The 23,386-nt window shown below is 44.2% G+C and overlaps 1 long non-coding RNA gene across 1 annotated transcript; it reads right to left on the bottom strand.

Moving 5' to 3' along the window:
* Positions 1-13,488: 13,488 nt before the first annotated feature.
* On the bottom strand, positions 13,489-16,362 carry LOC118498690. Its single transcript, XR_004901159.1, has 2 exons — positions 15,271-16,362; positions 13,489-13,840 (listed from the first exon to the last, which is right to left on the bottom strand). It is a non-coding gene; the product is annotated as an uncharacterized LOC118498690 (long non-coding RNA).
* Positions 16,363-23,386: the final 7,024 nt, after the last annotated feature.

Here is a 23,386-nt window from a genome sequence, read left to right as displayed (position 1 = left end):
GATCTTCAGAGGCTGGGTTTGGCAGGCAGAGATTCGTTTGGAGAGCAGGGGAGCATTCTAGGTGAGGGAGCTAATCTGAAAAAGAGCAGGGAGGTAAGAAAGCTCGAAAGAGAAAAGGTAACTTCAGGGAACTCTGAGAAATACGGTTTGGCAGAAGGGAGGTCTATGAAGGGAGTGGTGAGCCAGTGGGGTGGAGAGCCTGTGATTCTGAGGCGAGCATTTGTTTGAATTAATAAGCCATGGAGACCCACCGCTGAAGGCTTTTGGCTGGGAGTGAATAAAGTTGGGCCTCGTGTGAAGGAGGACAGAGGAGGGAACAACCAGGAGACTAGTCAGGTGGCCATCACAGCATCCAAACGACAGGTAAGCTGCTTGATCTGCCGTGTCCCGGGCAAGGTGACTCAGGCACGTAGACACCATTACTACCTGCTCTTTGTCCTTCGACGTGTGGCTTTTCTCAACCGGAGCAAGGGGAGCCCCAACGTCAGGAGCTGAACTCATGGTCCCATTGCTCGATGGCCCGCCCAGGAGAGATTGAATGGAAATCCACATCCATTCCCTCTAAGTTCGTGGATCCCAGTCTTTCAGGAGGCAAAGTTCTGATGAACATTTGTAGAGCACCGCTGTCCTTTGTAGATGCAATGAGGGTCTCAGTACAACACCAGCTCCCGGTCTGAGGACAGCCTGTCTCAGGAGAGCCCATTCCTTCCTTTACATCGGTTGTGATGAGTAGGTGCAGTCTGAGGCACCTCTGGTTGGACGAGTGACGAGGGGATGAAGAGGGCCTTTAGGAGAGTCCCGGCTCTGAGCTGTCTCCTCTTCCACCTGCCCAGCCATCCTCTGGAAAGTCTACTAGTCTCCCCCAGCCACAACACGGCTACGAGATGGGGGCACGAGTCCTTTGAGAGGACCCACTGCAATGCTTACAGTGCTTGGGTGGGTCCCTGGCTTGTCTCAGGCAGCAGGAAGGCCACGCCAGCCTGTCCATGAGCAGCCTGGGTGCAGACAGAGGTGTATGGAGGCTCCTGTTCCCTGTCCTCGGGGTGGAGGCGGCGGGGGGACATTGATCTGCTTCTGCAAAGGCACCTGTTTCCCAAGTGCCAGATCTGAGAGGGTGCAGGGAGACTGGGAGAGCTCTTTTTCATTTTCCTTCTTCCCTCAGGACACCTTCTAGAACAAGAAGCTGTCACCAGCCTCACCTGGATTACTCGCTAGAAGAAAGGCATCTGGTGCTATTTCTTTCTTGAGAATAAATATTTTACCTGACTTGCCAAAGCCAAAATCCTTGGCCCCTGAATCCCGTGACTTAGAGCCAAAGTGTGTCCTTCATGCAAACCCCAAACTGGACTTCAAGTTCAGCACCACTCCTTTCATGGTGAGTCCATGGAGGTCTCAGGCAGGAGAAGCAGAGAGAGGCACAGGAGCTGTTCGCTTCAATCTCCTGGAAGGAACTTTGTTGCTACTCTCTTGAGAATATCACTGCTGATTTTACATGTGGGACCTTAATCAGATGCCCTGGTTTCTTTCTTTTATTACTTGTCCCCCTGTCATCCTTTATTGAGGCTGCCATTGCATTAGATAATTACATTCACCCTCCCCGGCTCCCCCTTCACAAACCTTCTTGGAAGGCTGAGCTCATGACTCATCCTTCTCTGATACAAAGTGACTCTCTGAATTCATCAGGACCTGACACGGGGCTGCCCCTGGTCCGATTAGATACTGCATCATTGACTGGTTGGTTAATTTCAGGATTTGGGTTAGGGTCATAGGAATGGCTGCAGGTTTTTTGTTTTTGTTTTTGTTTTTTACATCAGGCGCTTTGAGTCCATCAGTTGATCCGGGATCTGGGGCTAACTATTAGTAAGAAGGACTGCAAATTCCTAGGTGAACAGAGTCTGCCTGGAAATGAGCCATAAAAAGAGCTTCTATTCCTCTTACCCAGCATCCCTGCCTCCTTTTTGGAGAATGTCTGTCCCTGTACTTTTAGCGGGAACAACCAGTACTAGAGGGGCCCTCACCTCTCCCTTTCTTTTCCACAGAAAGCCACAGGAATCTGAAGGCAATGGTGGAGAACCCCAGGGTCCACAGTGATGACTTCCTCCTTGTTATCGGCAGAGCCTGGACATCAGGGATGCGTTTTCCCCAGCGCTCCTCTACCCCAGGAGCCCTGGCTGGCTTCCCACACATTTCTGCCTCTGCCACGGTTGACCCGCCCTTCACTCACTGGGGCCTCCACCACACCGGCCTCCAGCCCTACCCATCAGAGCCTTGTACCAGGTGCAGCCTTGCCGCCCGAGCCGGGCCTTGCAGGAATCCCAGGTGAGTCTGCCTCATGGGATGGCAGGGTATTATCTCTACAGAGACCACGTAAGGACCAAGTTGGCTCTGGACTCCCAGTTCAAGTTCAGGGTGTGTTCTCTCACAGACACAATGTTTTCAAAGGAGTGTGTGTTGTTTATTAGTACGAGGGGTGCAGTTCAGCTATATGACGATATCTACGGAGTAGTCTGGACAGCATTCCATTAGTGGGCTGAGAGCTGTCCGTAATCCAGTTTTGTGCGTGTGACCAACATTCCTACCTCCGGAGCCAAGCCTCTGCCTTACACTTGAGATAAACAACACTGGCAGAGCGGGGCTGTGGGGTCTGACATGCCCCCGTTGCCCGCAGCTGTGCACAGCACAGGATCCTGGGACTTGGAACCTGACATCCTGGTTCAGCGGCTCCTGTGTCCACTCTGGACATGTCTGCCTCCTGGGAGACTCCGTTTTCCTCAAGTGTAAAACGAGAGTGGTCGTAAGGATGAAGTGGCACAATCATCGGGGAGGTCATAATGGTAGGTATTCAAGAAGTGTTAGTGGAATACGACTTCTAAAAATAATAAGCGGTGCCATGAGCTCCTAAGGCTATTTATAGGCTGTGCAACTCTGGTAATTACTCTCTTTCTATTTCCAAAACCAGTATGCTTCCCCCTCCGAAGCCTCACTCTTACCTTTAGACACTCCCAGATTCTCCTCACATCACTGAGGAGCAATGGTCCTGCTGCCTTAACTCCCACATCCTTTGCCAGCGCACAGGACACCAAGTGGCCTCTCCCCACCCCACCCCCAGTCCCCCAGGGAGGAGGCACAGGGACGATCGCCAGATCTAGCAAATACAAACATAGGACATCCAGTTAAATCTAATTTCAGATGAACAACAAATAATTGCATGGGACATCCTTATAATTAAAAAGGGCTCCTTGTTCATTTGAAATTCAGATTTAACTGGGAGCCATGTATAGGCATAAAGGGAGTCTGCCTCAGACGTCCTCAGTACAGGGCCATGGGAGCCACGGCATGATAAAACTATCTCCAACCCTGAGCCGATTCAGGGTTTGTCACAGATGTGTCGGGGCCTGGCTTGTATCTCCTCTATTATTCATGTCCTAATCAGGACGTGCCAACACCCAAGGGTTGCCTCTCAGCACTGATCTCCCTGCCTGGCCTCTGAGGAGGTGGATCCCTGGGTCTATGGGATTTCAACTGGCCTAAGCTAGTGGGAAGAGCAAGGGCTTTGAAGCCAGAGATATCTGGGCTCAAATCTTGCTCTGCCTCTACTTACCTGCGTGTTCCTGCCTAAACTGAGCCTTGAGTTCCCCGGCTACGCAGTGACCCTGAGGATGCCTCCCGAGTCTGTCGAGTGGATTACGTGCAGTGACGTGTTAGGGGCTAGCACTGTGCGTGGCGGCTTGCAAAGTGCTCCACAAACACTAATTGCCCTTCCTGATTACGTTGCACCTATGAAACAGGAGGGACAAGACCCTGCACCCTTGTCTAATGCCACCTGTGTGCCAGTAGCTTTTACAGCCCTTGTCTCTCACTCAGGCTGCAAGTCAGGCAGAAAATCTCGTTCATTGATTCAGCAGCCTTGACCGGCTACGCTCTTCCTCCCACCGTGCCTTTTCTTGGTTATCAGGAAGGTTCTGCAAAGATTGCCATCAGCAAGGCCGTCCGGCCCGTTCTCGAGCGGATCACACCAGTAATTTGCTGTGATGGATAGCGTGCCTCAGACTGCCTGCGTAATTGTGGTGAGCGGGCGGAGCGCTCAGCCGCCGCGCTGAGGAAATTCAGACTTGCAGGGAACACGGCTCTGCCTAAGCCACAGTCATTCCAAAATTAGACCTTTCCTCCGCTTCATCACTACAGGGGTAAGCAGTCAGAACACTTCCTGAATGCGAACCACATATCAGAAGTGATTTATAGAAACATCCACATGCGTGTGGGTGGGGGGCAGAGGGCGGGAGACAAGGTGCCTTGGAGCTGGCCCCAGGCCTTCAGGGCTCTGCACATGTCCGCTGGACGAGCGCCGGCAGCCCTGGCCACAGCTCCGGCCACATGATGGCTGTTCCTCCACCACAGGGACAGGGAAGGGCCATAATCTACAGGGAAAAAGAAATGTGAGGCTTTCAGGTCCCAGAATTGCCAGACCATAAGGTCACCTCTTCAAGCATGTGGACAACTCAGATGCCCTGGTCCTGCCCTCATCTTTTGGGTTCACTGGGGCTAGCTGGCGGGGGGGGGGGGGGGGGGGGGAGGCTGGGCACCTCAGCTCCTGGGTCAGTGGTTCTCAAACTGCTCTTCGCTGCTCTATGCTGCATGTTAGAGTCACCAGGGAGCATTAAAATACCTGATGCCCAGGCCTTATCCCAGACCATCGAAATCAGAGCCACAGGGTACCAGGTGGGGGCTTTTGAAAGAGCTCCAGGTGATGCCAACACAGCCAAGGCAGACACAGCCAGGCCTACATGCTTTGTAAATCAGGCAAATTTGGGAAGTGAGGTTCAGGGCAAAGCCTAACCAGAGGAGCCCAGAGCCTTACTGATGGGCATCAGCCGTAGATGGTTCAGGCAGATAAAATCATGTTCTGGGGCCTGTTTCCAAGCCTTGTTCTGAAACCCGATCATGAGAATCACCTGGTTTATGGGGTTTTCCACCACAGTTCCTCAGGCCTCAGCTCAAATTCACCGAAACATACCTTTATGACTTTTAACGTCCCCAGAGGTCGTTTGGATGCTCCCCAGGATCTGGGAACCAGTGACTTAAGAGAGTTTTTTGAAGGTTGAACTTTATTGATTTATAATCATGGAGGAGGGATGAGGAGTTCGGCTCTGCTGCAAGGAACATGAATGATGACTATGCATTTCTAGACGTTGCTATTTTTTAGGTTTTTGTTTTAAAAAAAAAGATGTCGCTTGATGAGTGGAAATCATAAAATAGATGTCGGGTTTGAAATCTCCAATCTGGTGTTCCCTTAATTCTTGAGCCCTCAAATAGGAGATAAAGAAAAATAGCCACTCAAGTCGATTTTCCCTTCTTGGCGCCACTTCTAGACAAAGCAAGAAAAATTTCACATTTCCCATCCTCTCCCAAGCACCACCACAAGAGAAAAAAAAAAAAGCACAATCACTGAGTCAGAAGCTTTGTGAGGTCCCTGGAACCTTCTCCTGGGTCTGTTGCCGACCAGCTGTTTCCTGTGGGGGCTCCCCCTGGTGACAGCGCGTGGGATAATTTCTGATAGAATAAGAGCCGCGGGGCAGGGGGCGCTTTGTGAGGCTTCCCTCAGTGGTCTGGGAGTGCTAGGCTTGGGTCTATCTCCGTCAGGGCTTCTCTGAGCCACACACTTCTCAGCGGCTCCCTCAAATTTTATTTTCAGTCCTGCCAAGGGCAGATTAAATGGCTACATGAATGGGAAAATGCAGAAGGCTTTGAAACAGATGGTTTGGCTGTGCAGGCTCAGCGCCTTGCCAGGCGCTGGATTGTGTTGCCATATGAATGGAAATCCCATCGTGGCTGGGTTTTTATTTCTGCAACCTATGGATGACAGCGGCTCCTGGTGCTCCTGGCAGTGGGGCCTGGAGCGGTTACCTGCTATTATCCGCCTCCCATCAGGGCTCAGCTTCTTGCCTCTCTGGATTTTCCTGGTCCTTTTCTCTGAAAGGGACTGTCATTCTAGACTAATTTCCTGATGGTGTAAATGATTTAGCAGGGCCGATGAATATCAATAGAGCTGCAGATGGGTTTAAGGTTCCTAATGAATGTGAGAGTCACCAGTGCCAAAAAATTTTCCAGCTTGCATTCAGGATGAAAACCAGCTTGAATTGTACCCACAAAGATTACTTCTTTAATTATGCATCATAAATTTTAAAGTTGGTAGTCAGGTGTCAGCAAATCGTGGCACAGATGAGAGGCTGTGTCTGTGGCCATGTGCTAAAAGCACAGGAGCCAGAGAGCCCTGAGTTCAAATCCCAGCTCTGCCATGATCAAGCTGTGATTTTTGAACAGGTTCTATAATTTCCCAAAGCGTGATTGTAAAAGGCAGATAATAATACTTGGCCTCAGGCATTTTTCAAATAATAAGCATGAAGAAATGTACTGCTTCTGGCATTCATAATTTAACAAATAATTATTAAGTATTTACTCTGTGGAAAGGGCTGCACTGGGTGCTGGGAATTCGGGGGATTCCAGAAACCAGGCGAAGGACACAACTAGTCAACAGTGTGCCCAGCAGGGGACAGAGTGACCCCACCAGGCTCCGGCAACATGGGTCAAGTTCTCTATGGACAACTTAAAAACAAGAATAAAGCTGACTACAAATTGATCTGCGTTTTATCACTCACATGTGCCAGTAATGCTAAACAATGCCAGTGATAAAATACTCTGTCCCCTGTGGACAAAAAGGGGGCCACATACTAAACCTGACAAGCTCAGGGGAGGCCTGCATGGTGGCCTTACAAACTCAGAGACAGAAAGTAACCACGTAGGATGGTCTGAAATGAAAACTTTCTACTTAAAAGTGAGTCCTGGTGGGTAGTCATGTTCTAGACCAGTATCTTCCCTGGCAAAGGTCAATCTTTACCTTCCCTGAGCCTATTGTCTTTTGGCATGTAAGATAACATACCTTTGGAATGTCTGAGTAATGTACAACCTCCTGACAGAGCAGGGAACCCCTCATTGTTAACGTTGTTGCCCAAACACCATCTCTGTGTGCCGTAAACATTCACTGTTGGCTACCTTACACTCACCAGTGTACAAGAAGTATGTGTCTCTCCGTTTCACTCCTTATCCAATCTCAGAGCCTTCCCCTGCTGTGCTTTCTCCCGCCTCTCTAATCTATCATCAATGGACTTCATGTAGCCACCCCCTTCACGGCTCCTTCTTTTATTCTAATGTATAAAATAGACTGCAACACTGCCACTCTCCTGAGCATTTTCTCAGTCCATTGAGATTTTGCATCCTAGCAATGGTCAGTTTGGCTCCAACGAGCTCACAAAAAGTCTTTCCAGGTTTGGACATTTCTTACATTGACGTCCAAAAATCTCCTGTTGGTCTATGTTCTAGAGAACTATTGTAGTTACTGTTGAGTTTTAATGCTATATAGGTCAGCTTCATAGTATTTCATTTTTTAAAATTACTTATCCTCAAATAAATAGTGTGTTCTATATGAAAATTAACTGGGAGAGCTGCCAGTTATACGAGCCTCTTTCCTCCTCCAGTGCCCATGGGCTCAAGCACAGGAGTTTGTTCTAGAGAAAGTTTGCAAACATTTGAAGTTGTTAGCATGGTTGGTCTGGTGCAGGTTTTGCTCCCAGTCCAGGTGGTATCACCTCTTCCTGCATTTAAACAGTGGATTAAAGATAATCGATAGCTGCTCAGTGATGATAAAGACAAAGACACAAAGACTGAATGCCACCAATTCTGTCATTTCTGTGGAAGCTCTTGGAGGTTTTGTATTTCAAATTTAAGGCAAGGAAACTGTGAACTACATGGTTTAATGTTTCTGTTTGGCAAGTGCCTGTTTTAGTCCATACAGGAAATATTTTACTGAATTTAAACATCTTTAAAGGTGCAATTGGTTCTTTTTTTAAAATTATTTGTTTTACTACTAAAGAGAAAGGAGAGAAGATAATGATTATTACTTATTATATAATAATTACTGGAAATCATTTTACCATGGAGAGAAGGGAGAGTTAAAAAATGATCCATTCCAGCCCTGACCAGTGTGGCTCAGCTGGTTGGGCATCATCCCACAAACCCAAAGGTCATCAGTTCGGTTCCTAGTAAGGGCACATGCCTGGGCCGTGGGTTAGGTCCCCAGTCAAGCGTATATGAGAGAATCAAGGTTTCTGTCTCACATTGATGTTTCTCTCCCTTCCTTCCTCCCTTCCCCTATCTCTAAAAACTAAATTTAAAAAAAGATCCCCTCCAGATGTCAAGTATATGAGGTATGTCACTGCAGTGCATTACACAGAATGTTTTTTAAAATTGTAATTGATATAAATGGGGGCCCCTCCTCTTCCATCATGGTACTCCTCTAAGGGAGAGGTTCTAATGGAAGAACTGGGTGGCTATAGTCTTTCTGAATGATGATGTGATTCTGTGGCTTTAAAAAATAGTAGTAACTGCATTTAGGGGACCCTTCATATACGTCAGGCACGGAACTGGCATCTCACAAATACTATTTAGTACTCTCAACAGTGCAGTGAGGTGGGCATTAGTAGCCCACTTTTATCGAAGATGAAACTCAGACTTGGAGAAGTCTGCTCCAAGTCATACAGCTAGTGAATGACAGAGTGGGGGCTGACACTGTACATTTATTACCTGGTTCAAAAGCTTATTCTCTTAACCATCGTGCCATCAAAAGACAGGGACACTGATGCTGACATTTCAATTCCTGAGTAGATTACAGGAGAAGCTTAAGGCCAGTGAGATTCTAGACTTTGCTTGTCTAAACAACCATGCAATTAATTCAATAGGACACTGACGCTCGCAAATCAAATCAGTCTCAGAGCTAAAACGCAGCAGAGGAGTCATGGAGAATTTCCATTCACAGGGAGTGAAGCTGAGGCCCTGAGGAGCTGGTGCACCAATAATCACACAGCTACTGCTGGATCAGAAACCAGATATCTCTGCCCCGCTACACCATGCTACCCCAAGCCTAAGTTACACACAATAAGCTGCTTTTCCCTGTCCAATTCTCCCACTCTCATGTCTCCATGGGTTTGGGCCTGTAACGGGGAGATCCTGGTTGTATGAAGCTTTAGCCTGGAGGCAGCCGGCTGACAATGTTGCTGATAGAAGGGAGCAGTGTGTGGACCAGAGTTAGGGCAGGTGCCCCGGCTGGGATGCCTTTGGGCATCTACTGTCCTCCTTGGGCTGCAATATTCAGCTTCCCAGGCACTGCTTACTATTGATGGTGGCAACCTGTTTACACCCGGATAAAACCTCACCTTTCACTGCAGAACCATGGGAGGGGGTTACGTACAGCAACGCTGTACAGAAACCTCTCTCATGGTGCCCCTTCTCCTCCTCTTCAGCTGTTCTGTCCTAAAAGGTTTTGGAACTTTACTACAGCTCAGTTCATCTGCCTGGCTTTAGAGAATTTTCGTTATTTGCCCACAAGTCTGTTTCCTCGTGTAGAAAATGCCAACCCCTAGCTTAATCATTCTAACAGTCAATGCACATGACTGTTGCTCAGTGCAGGTTCCCAGGCATCCCTCCAGGTGTCCTGACTCAATAGGTCGGGTTCTGGGATCTGTGTTTTCAGTGAAGGGCTGTTGCAGGGGTTCTGTAAGTCCCGCTTTGAGATGCTAAGAAGCAATGGCATATGTTCTTCAGTCCTTCCCTGTCCTTTGTGAGTGACAGGCCCATTAGTAAGTTATCTGCTGATTGAAAATTAAGGCACTTCTATTCTTCTCCTGCATCAGAAGAAAATGTACATCATTTGGCAAATTTTGTGACTACTTAGTCTTGACTCATTTTAATGATCACTGATATTGATTCTTAATGCCGTCATTCTCAGACATTGTTCCTACTTTCGTTTTTTTTTTAAGGGTCCAGAAGTTGTGTATACAAGGAGAAGTTGCTTAATCAGCAATCTGCTTTAGAAAAGCATCAGCAACATTTCATAAACATTTCACATTAACTGTCAGGAAATAGGTCGAAAGGCAGACTAAGAAATAATAACCCATTTGCAGGTACTTCTAACAACAGAAAAGATATGGCTTAGAAGAACACATTGGGTTTCCCTTTCCTGATAATACAAAAGACCTTTTAATAGTTGCAATGTCAGAAAAGGAGTTAATTAGAGAGATTCATAGAACCTAAATTCAAAGGAAATGCAACAATAATTGCTGCACTAATGAGACCTCCCAAGTATGATAGTAAGTGGCAGAAACTGGAATGTGATCGAGCCTAGGAAACCTAGGGTATCTTCTTAAAATATGAAATAAAATCCCAGGGTTCTTCCGCGAGCATTTGTGACAGTCATTATTTTTACACTTACACCAAAGTTTTAAAAGATGAGGAAAACAACAGGAAGCATATGTTTCTCTAACATCTGTCAACAGTTTGAGACAAAACAAAATTAACAGAGGACTTGGTGATTTGCTCTACAAGTTATTACAGAGCATCAGTCAAGGCATCTCCCAATTATTATAGCGTCCCCTGGTATTAAGGTACTGCTGGAGGATTTTACCCATTATTTTCAAGAAATTCCATTTTTATTTCTCTCCTCGCCCCCACCCCCCACTTTTTTTTTTTTTTTACAAAAATTTAATCTAAAACCAAGGCAAACCACTCTAAACCAACTATCTGTGTGGCTCTAATTTCAAAATGAGGAAAAATTAACATTTTAAACACTCAAGGGCCTTCCTTACCACAGTCTCCCAACGATGTCTTGTCTGCGGCTCTCTGGACTTTGCACCTAAATTCACTGGAGGTGGCGTCACCCCCTGAAATGTCAGAGGGATGTTGGCTGGCCATCTCCTAGACTCTGTCACAACTTGTCTGCCCAAGTGAGGGGTCAGATTAGGGTTTATCACATGTCTTGAAAATAAAAATTCTAAATCAAACTCCAATTCCCAAGGTAAAAGAGCAGAAACAATCTTACATTTTAATTTCCCTTGATGTTAAAGAATATTCTTAAGAGACACTGGTTTCAGAATAGAGCAACTAGTGAATATCCAAAACTTCGACAGATTTACATTTTTCTCTGAACAAACCACAGGGGAACAAAGGTAGAAGGGAAATCAACCTCAGGACACAGTCTCTGGGGCCCTCAATTCCTCTACCTCAGACCTCTTACAGAGTGGGCAAATAGCGCTCTAAGAAGCGCTAGCTAATAGTTTCTTTTCCAAAAGTAATGTTGGACGTGAAGATCTTTGTCACCCACACTTCTGGATAAAAATAAAATGAAACAGGGCAACATTATCTATTGTTTACATTTCATAATTTGTTATTTTATTTACTTGAATTCACAAACAAAATTTCCCTTTGGCAATTCATTCATCTAAATCAATAAATTGTTCCTACTCTAGATGACCAAAAAGTAAGTGATTCCAAAAAATTATGCTTTTTAAAAATTCAGGCTTTAACAAACCAAAGGGATATTTTATTTGTGAATCCAAGTAAACTGAATAACAAATTATGAAATGTAAACACTAGATAATGTTGCCCTGTTGCATTTTATTTTTTTTCCAAAAGTGTTTTAATTTGCAAAACAAAATGTCCTTTTTGTGTGAACTTGTGTTGTACTATGTAGAAAATTATGGATTTTACTTTAATGGTTTAAAAAAAAAAGGCAAGAAGATCCCTTGTTGCTTTTCTGACCTGGTCAGAGAGTTTGTGTAGTGGATTCAAAAAAAGAAAAATGTGTTACAAGTTTGGAGCAAGAGAGTATGTGTTGAAAAAGAATCGCCTTCCTTTTAGTGTGTGTTTTTCCTTTTGTCCCAATGGAGAAAATAAGTCTGTTTTAATTGCACAGACACACAAACAAAAAGTCATTTTGCATCTGCCAAGTGTGGTACCTTCCTTTGTTTATTTGCTATTAAACTGTTTGAGAAGAAAACAAACAAACAAACAAACAAACAAAATTCAGGCTTGAAAGCTGAATCCCAGACAGATGTGGAGCTTCCTCTGGTCTCGTGAGATGTTGTCCTCTTCCTGTGAGCTGTCTAACCCAGGCTTGCTCTTCCCTGGCGTCACGCCTGCCGGCTCTACCATCTGAAAAGTTCCCGGACCTGGACTGATGGAGGTCATTGTGGGCTGAGAGCTGGGGGTTTGTTCCAGGCCTTCCACTCGGCCTGCAGCCTCAATGTCCTTGTCTATAAAATGAGGAGATTCGCTCATTCTTTTTAGCTCCAGCTTTGTAGATTGTGTGACGTATCACTTTCAAAATACCTCAACTAGTCAAGAGAAAGATAGAAACTTCCCAATAACAGGAGCTTCTATGGTTGATAATGATAATAGCTAATGTTTATTGAGGATAATAGCTAACATTTATGTGCCCCAAGCAAAATGCTAAGTACTTTATACCCACCACACTATTGGAAAAAGGAAGTTCATTTTTTAAAAAACTCTATACATTTCAGTGTAGAATGCCCCAGAAGTCTTAATTGCTCTTATAGATACTACCTGACTCAGCCAATACAGAAATCATTGCTATGTTATGGTTTTATACCATTCATGCATCAACTTAACAAGATTGCAAGTGTCAATCTTGTAAGGTAAAGGTAAAGGTAAGGATCAAGGTAAATCTCTGAAAGGACTTATAAAGAACATCTGCTTTTAGAAATACTCATCGTAGTGGTATAAATACATGTAATACCCAGGTATGTTCATTTCACTTAACTGAAGGAATACGAGTCAGATAAAGGGCACAGGTCCTCCAGAAGTGACCATCTAGTCATCTTCCCAGTGATGGAGACTTTGAGTAACTGAGGTTGGACCATCCTGGGAACAATGGAAACATGGATGATGAAGTACTACCCCATGTTGACATTGCAATTTCAGTGACTGCTGGTTCCATCTCAATACAGAACACCAACTTGCAGAGGCTTGCCTGTATTCCATGTAAAACTTTATGAACTAAATTTGCTTAAGTCTGAAAGATCTCACCCTTTTGTGACTTATCTGGCATCTGTCCCTGTATCCCCTTGAAACATGTACTTGAGGCAACGAGCGCATAGCCGGATAATACAAAATAACTTTGCACATTTAAGGTATTTATGGTAGCTGACATATTGTAATGGGAACATTTTAATGAAGGGATTAGCCAAAGAGCATAAATGCATATTCCATAAACACAGACAGCAGTGTGGTGGTGGCCTGAGGGAAAGGGGTGGAGGGGTGGAGGAAGGTGAGCAAGGGGGGGAAATGGGACACCTGTAATAGTGTCAATGATAAAGAAATAAATAAATAATGAGTTATAATGAATTACTATCACATATGATGATAATTATCAACCAAAATTCTTTAGTCTGAATTTTAAGAATGTACCATAGATATAATATATTACGAAATGTGGAAGTTCCCCCAAATTGTAATGACCTTTTATGTTAAAAAACAAAACAAAACAGAAACTAAAGATTGTAGGGCTCAACTTCTTAGTCATGAAATGATGTGGAATTTCATACTTAGAGAAGACATTTTAAGTCATTGGTGTTAATTCAGTTTCAAAATTTTATTAAGCAAAAAGCAATGCACACATATAGGAGTACACACACATTCCTCCTCCAAATATAAAAAACATTTGGCTTAAATACCCAGCTTTGAAGTTGTAGTACAATGAAAAGGAAAATGGTCAGAGTTGTTGGTATTCTTTCCCGAACTTTTAAACATTTGAAAATATGAAGAACACCTTTTAAACTGCCAGATTCAGATTTCGGCATGAATGTCTCAGGGGCAATGATGGGGTACGAAAGGAAAGATGTGAAGGCAGAATTGCTCCTTTCATGATGCCTCCATATAGCCGTGTCTCCACCTTCTTCAGTCCCTAGCAGACACGCCACCTCGTGGAGATACGCTGGAAAAGGAACGAGAAGGAATAGAGTGTTTTCACACTCCCGTTCTCCAGGCTCCACCTACAGAATTCAAATTCACGGACCATCCACACACCCAAACTACACCAGCTACTCATAGGTAAAGGTGTCCTACCAGACAGGGGCTTCGAGCCCACCTACTCACTCATAATGGGCAGACCCAGAACCAGCTTTGTACGAATTCTTGTCTCAGACCAGTAAGGTGTGTAGTTGCTGGAAAGTGCTCTTGCTCCGAGGAGCAGGATGGTTTATGAGCCACGGCTGATGTTGGCACACCACCCACTCTAGCATCTCTGTACTAAAACTCAGCAGTTTTTTAACAGCACTTTTACCAACACAGGGTGAGAATGTGCCCCAGGTCCTAGGGGAATCCATTCATTCATTGTTTGAAAAAATTTCAACAAGTATTTGTTAAGTGCCTACCATTTTTCAAGTAGGGTATCCTGGGGAATATAACAAATAGACCGAGTTTCTGCCCTCATGACACATACTGAATAACAGGGCAAACAAAGGTGGTACAGGACATAACTAAGGCATTCAGGTGAGTGAATTTTACCAAGTTAATGTCTTCTCTCGCCGTAGCACCCAGGGACCAAGACGGAACTGGGCACTTGACTAGGAAACTGAGTATGTCAGTGCCTCAGTTCCTCGACTTTTCTCTGGTCTCCCTATGACCTTTCAGTGACATCACTCAGAAGTTGTGCATTTGCCATGAACACATGTTAAAAAGACATCTAAACTTTTGTAAAAGAAGAATGCAAAGTATCAATCAATAGTTTTTTTCTTTAGTGTTTTCTTTTTTCATCAGTAGAGAAAAATTTAAATTCATACTGCTCTTTAAAACTACTTTCGTTAGAGTCTTGGATTTTTTTCAAACAGGCTTACAGGGAGAAAGCTAAGTAAAGAGCTTGATGCTTTTTAACTAAATGAAGTCAAGGTCTTTATATGAAAGTGAAGTAACAGAATGAAGTTAGCGAGGCCACAGAGCTGGCGTGTACGTTACAAGTTTAGGTGAGTGAACATGATTTCCAGAAATAAACATTCTATCAAATTCAATTTCCTTTCATAAACTTATAGTGAGTAAATGCAATTTCCCATTCCAAGGAAGCATGTCTCTAAGATTCAGGATATAGTCCATAAAAAAAAATAACAATAAAGCTTGAAGTCAGTATTTCTCCAAGGAAATTCTTGCAAACTAGTCAGAGAATGATTTAATGATAACAAGATACAGAATAAATACAAACATGGAAAGAAACACCCTTCACCTCACCCTTGAAGTTTATATCCTTAGTGTGTTTAGAGTAAACATTTTATATTATCTGGCTATTATATATTAAGATGTTCTGGCTTTGTGCTTTGTATTCCCCAAGCCCTGTGCCAACATTCGTCAATGCTCTTCCTTAAACTGACCGACCACGGAAGCTTGTGATGCTCTGGTGTGGGTCACAACCGCAGCCGGGGCTGAATCTCATAAATTCTGGAGGAGGTCTAACTTCCTGTCGCCATCGCTCCTTTGTGTCACCCCCATGCTTTCCACTGGGTGCATATTGCCTCGGGGAACAAGTGATGGGACCTAAAAAGAAAAACCGGCATTTTCTCTGATCTGTTCAAAAGTCCAAACCTCAAAGGGAAACTGAAAGGGTGCTTGTGCAGAAACCATGTAACGGAGTTGTGAGAATGCTCAGTTATGTAGGAGAAGGCTTGCTGGTCGGGAGTTAGAAAAGATTCTCTACAGCAGAGGGACTGGCGGTGAGGAGTCGATGCAGGGGGCATCCTGGGAGGGGTCTCTGCGACCATGAACACAGTGAGATGGAAGAAACCCTCCCCTCCGTCCTGGGCAGAGCGTGGGGAGTGGTAGAATCCCGGGGTAGGAGACCAGTCATACGGGATTAGGGCCTCTCCTAATGACCTCATTCTTTATTTGTTTGTGTATTTATTATAATTTTAAAAATTTAACCACAGTTGACATACAATGATTATAGTGATTTCAGGTGTACAACACAGTGGTTAGACATTTGTATAACTTACAAAGGGATCGCCCAGGTAAGTCTCCTTCCCACCTGACACCACGCACAGTTACCACAATATTATTGACTGCATTTCCTGGGCTGTACTTCACATCTCCATATACTATTCTTACAACTGCCAATCCGTCCTTCGTAGTCCCTTCATCTTTTTCCTTATTCTAATTTAATTCCTTCTTTACACACCTTATCTTTACATGCAGTCACATTCTGAGGTACTAGGGGTCAGGACTTCAGCACATGAGCCTCCGGGGGACACAGTTCCCCCCCACCCCCACCCCGGTAACAGCTGCTTTCTGGTCCCTCGGATTGCTGCCGAAAGAGATCTCCCCTCCTCTGTGCTGTCTCTATTGCGCGTGACCCTTGGTGGCAACCAAATTCCACCTTTGTTTCCAAACTGGGAAGTGTCACACCGCACACTCCGTGGTAAGAACTTATTAGAGTAGAAGCTGCTTCACAGATGCCCCATTTAGACATTCTGCGATGAGGTCACGGCCGGGGTCGAACATGGCCGGGGTCGAACATGGCCGTGGTCCATCACGGCCTCCGCAGCCCCCGCACTGGGGGGCCGATGGAAAGCAGGTCTTCCCCCACAGCTTCCGGGCCTCCATTCTACTGGCTGGGTTGTGAGTTCATCAAGAATCAGTCGTTTTTAATCCCAAAACTGTGTATGCCCTGTTGGGCTTAATATGTGTACCCAACGTAACTAAATATTATGGGAAGCTGTGAAATACGAGTGCGAGGGGAAGGAACTGTTTGCACGCAAGTGAAGATGGCTGCATCGGAGAGGCCGGCCAAGAGGGGGCTCCGAGCAAGCGCTGCTCAATGACGTGTGAGGGGGCAAGTGTGAAAGTCAGGGGGGAAATAACAATTCCAACCCTGGGGCCACCGCTCTCAGATTACTCCCCAGGTGTTTACGTTCTGGGTCTACTCTAATGAAGCCATCGCTTTAAAGAAACCAAAAGACTGAGAATGGTAGCCCAAGTAGAATATTAGAAATGTGGTTTGTGTAAGGCAACTCCAGTATCAGACCCAGATTCAAAGAAAAGACTTTTGCCCTCCCGTATCAAATGATTCCTGAATGAATACACGACTTTGTTTCTCAGTTAAAAGAAAATGTTTATGGTAGGTATGTACCTGTTTTTAAAAAAATGGCTTTGTTTTATGTGTGTTTTCCTACCCACTCTCCAACGCCTTGTCCCTCTCAGCTTACGTGCGCAAGAGGGACCCTCCTGAATAAGCTGCCGGGTCAACGAAGGGCTGCCCTGAGGTGTGGGTTTCGTCAACAAAGAACCCCTTGTAGGATTTGCTAAGTTCCGAGCAGCAGCTGACGGACCTGAGGCCTGAGGAATAGCAATGCTTCTTTCTAAACAAAGAGCTCAGGACAATGGCCTCAGAGGCAATGTCCAAAACAGAAACACACTGTCTGGAGAAGGGCTGCAGTTGTCATCACAGCCCGGTCACCTGGCTGGCCCCCAGCGCCGTGTCTGCACTGGGATCCCCTCCTGGCCACCGCCACGCGCACAGGCCGTCCACTCCACAGGGTCTGATTTCAAGTTCACGGGAAGCCCGCTCACACCAGGCAATTCCACTTCGACAAAGCTTTCTGATCTTTTCTGGCCTCAGTTCACTCCATGCTTTACCAATATAGGACTCCCAGCCCCCTGGGAAATGAAACATTTCACCATTACCCACAGCAGAAGGGGCCTAATCCCCCCTCAACCCCTCTCTGCCTTAAGAGGCTGCGTGTCACACAGTGCACGCCCGAGTGTTTTCTGTAATTGTGCACCTTAAATAAGAACCCGGGAATAGAGTTAGAAGCAGAGATAGCAATTCCTACAGACTTTCGGATCAACTAACATGTAGCCAGTTGCAGAAAACCTTGATGGAAAATGCATTCTTTGCTGTGTGCAGGAGTGAACACGCTACAGGAAGGACATGGTGTGAAACGGTGAGGCACCCAAAGAGCCTGAGGAAGAGCAGTTCCTGGCCACGCCAGGCTCAGAAGCCGCGGCTGGCACACTGGGCACCCCCTCCATTAACCAGCAGTAGCCCTCCTTCCAGCACCACCGAAGGGGCCGTCAGGGTCTCTGCCTGCAGTGCAGCAGGAACTGTGCAGTCACCTGGTATGTTTTTCTTAAGGAAAAAGTTAAAAGGATTATTAACTCTGACACTACTAACAGAATTACACTGCAAATCATCAGCTATTTTCCCCTCGTATTAAATCTGAGATACAGGAAATTAATCCGCCTCCCCCAGTTCTCTCACCCCATTACTTATCGATAAGCCTATTTCCTTCCATTCTTCTCCAAGTTCTCTTTCACTTGTTTCCTTTCGCTAGTCTTTGCCTTCCTCGCCTCCTTCCCTGGCTTGCTTGCCTTCCTCCATGCCCTACACCCAAAAGAATTCCAACAAACAAGCAAATGTAAAAAACCTCTTGAATGGAATAAAGAGGACAGACAAATAATTTTAAAGCTGGAAAGGCTATTAAAGATGAGATTCAACTCCTCCCATTATTGACAAGCAAACCGAGGGGCAAAGCGGTAACAGCTGGTTACGGTGGAATTCTTTGGCTGGGGCGGCTCACGCACGCGTCTGGCTCTCTGGTCAGTACTAGCGAAGGACTTTCGGAAGCAAAGACCACGCTGCCTCTTTGAATTCGCTGGGCGCCTTTCCTCCAAAGAACAGCAAGCCGAAGATGTCATGTGTGAAATTGCTTGTCAATGGATAATGTTTTAAATGTTTCAATATTTTAAAAACTCTGTGTACCATCCGTATACCACAAGGACTTGTATCTCCTCAATTCCGAAGTGACGGTGAGGCAGCAGGGGGACTCGTGCCATTTGGTAAGCTCTCTGGTGTGTGTCCTCACCGAAAGGAGTTAAATGAACACCTCCGAGGGTGCGCACTTCTTAAATTCTCACATTTGAAATGGCCTGGGACTCTCAGGAGAGCAATAATAAAGAGAGGGAGAGTGCCACATGCTGGAATGATGTGTTGTTCTTGTCAGCGCCCTGAATGGCATGCAAATCCATTCTCTTTGGGGGAATGGGCATTTTTTTCTCAGTTTAAACAAGAAGAAAATTTATTTTGTGAATACCCTGAACATTTTTCCCTCCTCTATGTGTCTATTTACTCACTTCCTGTTTGGCTGAGTCACTTCCCTGCCTTTGTCCCTGCAGTTGTTATCTAGGAGATATTCTACCTTTTGCCCATGAATTTCTAGAACTAAGTTCACGGCTGAAGGGTTTTCCAAATGAAAAAAAAAAAATCCATATTATGGAAGAACTAACAAAAAAATACTACAGAGAGCTCCTCAATCTTTTTCATTCTGTAATCACCCCTAAGGGATACTACATTCATTACTTTTATTCCTTTTAAATAAAGAGTAACTTTTGCTATCGAAAATTGGAGTGAAATTGTACTAACTTCTCCTTTCTCTCTCATCTAGGGCCAAAGAGACAATGAGGAGGTTCGATGCCACCGGCATGTACCATTAGTTGGGATCCAGATGACTGACAGAGAGAAAGCAGCGAAGGTAGCAACAATCCCAGTCATTTTTTCAAGCTGACTAAAGTCGATTTAACACCTTCAGGGCCTGAAATTGCTCGGCCATGGCTTAGCAGAGCCACGACATCCTGTGAGGACATGGGTAGAACGTGGTCTGCGGAGACGGCGCCCAAGGCTAGGGTGCGCTGCAGCAGAATGGAGGGTAAGCGAGGCAGTAAATGCAGAGACTTGGCATAAAGAGGAGGGAGAGGGGGAGGAAACACCCTTCATTTCAGCCACTGAATCAGAAATCAAAGCAGGAATCTGGGGAAAAATGAATCCAAAATCTCATTTCCTCTCAATGTAAAAGAATTTTAAAAGAGTTTTTTTTTTTTCTAAAAGCAGAAACTGCCACCAAGGGTGTAGGAGTCGGGCTAGTTGTGGTCTGTGACTGGCCTCACAAAGGCTAACTCTTACCCAGATGTCCAATAAAAACACTTAGCGAGTATCATTTCCATAAGGCTTTGTCTACTCGAAACACAAGCCAATTGTTTGGGTCCAATTTATGAAGCAAGGTCTTACGAAGGTTATAGGGTGAGGGGGCCTGATGACAACTAAATTGCCTTAAATGGAGCTCAAAATACCACCTTAAACATTCTCCTCTCCCAAGAAATGCTTAATCATAAATCAAGGGGCTCAAAACGTATTAAAAATGACGAATAGAGCAAGCACTTACATCTCATTTTTTTCTTTTAATTCACGAATGCATCAAAGATTTCTGAGGGATATTATTCCACGCAAAAAAAGATAAAGTGCACCAGGAATGCGAGATTCCAGGGATAAAAGAGGAGATTAAAAATCAAATGGTGGGCCAGACTTAATGCTGAAACTTATTCTGAAAATAGACATACTCATTTTAAGACAAGGAGATGAGGACTGTCTGTTCTGAACTTGTAAGGAATGGTGAATCTCACAATAATTGGACACATGTTTTTCATCTTAGAGGAACTTATGAATCCATTTTAATGTATTAAAGTTCATGGGTACTATTTGTCCACAAGTAAGCTTTCTCCCCCCATTCCCAGCCATGCATCCTTAATGGGGATTTAATTCAATGGGGAAAATACTTTCTACAACTTACTAATGTTTCCTGAATTGCCATTAGGCTAGCTTTAGAAGGAATTTTAAAGCACGTGCTAAATGAAACTTTCTGTGCAAGAATTTTTAATATTCTAGTCCTTTAGAATAACTTATTTTTATGTGTTTCTTCAATATGTAGAAAATAATTGCCAGCAATAAGAATTATTAAGTGGCTAACACAAGATGCCTGTTTGTCTTGACCTGGAGTAGATTAGAAAGTGAACCAGACGGAAACGTCCAGCCTGGCAGGTCACAGCCCCACTGCTCCGGAGGCACAGGTTGGAGCCGTGGACGGCTCAGTGTCGAAGGAAGAGACGTCCAACTCCAGGAACAACTCTCCTTTCTCCTCCCTTCCTGTTGATTACAAATACCTAAAAAATTCAACCAATTCTAAAGGCAGTGAACCTGATTTTTTTTTTCTTCACAACCTTTTTCAGTCTGCTTGGAAACATCTGTTTTTAATTGCATTTGGATTTGAAAACTAATTTCGAGTGAGACAGGGTTCAGGCTCCAATCAAGTTGGAACTGAGAGATTATTGCTTATCCACACATCCCCAAATTGAGGGAGGCTTGAGGCCAAGGATACCGCGCTTTCTGAATGCACGCATGAGGCACATACATTTAGAAATGAAAAAGGAATGGCCTAATTCTCTCAGGGAAACTTCTTCAAGGCCATGATTTGAGTTTTAGGTTACAGCTTTTAGACTCAGGTTTCCCTTTTGGGAAAGGTCAGTTGGAGGACAATAGCCTCCCAAACATTCCAATATATGGAAAGGAGATTAAGCATGCATATGTTTAAATCAAAATAAAAACAGGATTTGGGGTTGCTCATTGAGGAGATATCATAAATCCACGCGATTCCCTAAATTTGAAAGAAATTGAAACAAATATGCTGTCACTCAACCACAGTCTCCTTGCCACAGTCCTGCAGTGGCCAGGGGCTCTAGAGTGACTCACGGATTCCCCGTTGTGTGGGTTCCGGGGCTGCCTCTTCCCTCTCCAGGACCTGCTGGGGGCAGGGGCTCAGGCGTCGGTCCCAGCCTTGTCATTTACTCACAGTGTGTTCCCAGGCTTTCCACCTCGAAGTCTCCAATGTTAAATGAGGCCCTCAATTTTCTGTTTCACAAGAACATTTGGGAGGACTTTTTAGTGAGCGAAGTACTAAAAATCATGAAGAGCTGCTAAAGTGCATGAGGTTATTTTGATTTTCTTTAATAGCTGCATCCAAAAAATAAAAGTAAAATTCATGCCAAGAACTCTTAAGTGACTGTCTGATTCTCTGTTTGACGATCCAGACCGTGAGCCTTGGGCTCCCCATTCTGCCGCTCCAAAGGACAACGCGCCAGTTCTATCCAGCTGGTCGACAATAAGCTCACCTGGTTTTTGAAACTCAATGTACAGCAACAGTAGGTAAGAGAGCACAGAAATACAATATTTGAGTTTGCATAACTTTTAGAAATTCCAGAAAGCTAAGATAGTTAGACAAGGAGTACTCCCATATTTGTTCCCTATATGCAAAGGATGTATGCAAAAAATATTGTTGTTAGTTTTCATTCAATTCATTAGCCAATTTGTCCACATGTTTTATTTACAATAAACTATTAATTCATAAGTTGTACTATATTGACAGAAGGCAGAGCACCAATGATCATTTATTAATTCTAAGTGTTCTCCGTAGAGAATCTCAGAGGTGGCACGGCCCCTTTTCCTAATGCCTGCCATTGTAATCTAACTGGAATTTAATATCTGAAATGCTCAACTTTGCTTCAGATGTTTTCTATCTGATGAACCACAGATGACCAAGGGACTTGCATTTATTTGTAACTAATCCTCTGCTAAAATGTTAACAACCTCGGAGACCTCAGAAAGGAGAGAGCTTTCCCTATAAAGATCTCAAATATAAAAAGCACCCCTGTGATAGAGTTGCATATAATATTTTATTCTGCCCTTTTCTCCACTGTTATATGTTACAAGAATTTCTTAATTTCATAAAAATTTTTTTATCATTTTAAAATTGTTTCAGAATACTTCACTGTATTAGGTATTTAGGTTGTCCCCAAACTTATAGACAATGTTGTAACAAACTTCTGAGTAACATACATCTTTTTTTTCATTTTTCTGGTAATTTCCTTAGAATAGATATCTAGATGTGGAATCCATAGTTTTAAGGCTCTTGATACAAACTGCTAAAATGTCTTGCAGAAAGGCTGTAACAATTTACCCATATTTTTTAGACTATAAGACGCACGTTTCCCCCCTACCCCCCGCCCCCGCCAAATTTGGAAGGAATAATGGTTGTTAATGCTGCTGTTGAGTTCTGTTTACATTTACGTTGGTGAAATGTTATGTTATTTATGTTATTAAATATTTTACCACATTTTTTGCTTCAAATTTTTTTTCCAATTTTCCTCCTCTAAAACCTAGGTGTGTCTTAGGGTCTGAAAAATACGGAATATAACCACTCGTCAGCATATGAGTGTGCCAATAAGACCTGCCCTTATCAATTTGCTCCCTACAATTCCTACATGTTTGCTAATTTGATAGATGAAAAAGGTCTATTATTTCATTTTGCATCTATTCAACTCTTAGAGCAGTTAAATTATTTTTCATGTATTTGTTATTTTTTTGTATTTCTTCAGTTATCTGTTTTTGAGTCCTATGTAAATTTTTCTGTTGACTGTTTAGTTTTTTCTTCTCGATCTATGGAAATTCTTATTAACATTTTGTTACTCACCATATGCATTTTCTAACATGTTCTATGTTTCTTTAAAAGTTTTTCAATTACAGTTTATATTCAGCCATGTTTTGCATTAGGTTCAGGTGTACAGTGTGGTGGTTAGACAGTCAGGTACTTTACAGAGTGGTCCCCCTGACATT

Source organism: Phyllostomus discolor, chromosome 2 (genome assembly GCF_004126475.2).
Source record: "Phyllostomus discolor isolate MPI-MPIP mPhyDis1 chromosome 2, mPhyDis1.pri.v3, whole genome shotgun sequence".
NCBI lineage: Eukaryota > Metazoa > Chordata > Mammalia > Chiroptera > Phyllostomidae > Phyllostomus > Phyllostomus discolor.
The sequence above is the reverse complement of the archived record's forward strand: the minus strand, read 5'-3'. Positions and strand labels throughout refer to the sequence as shown.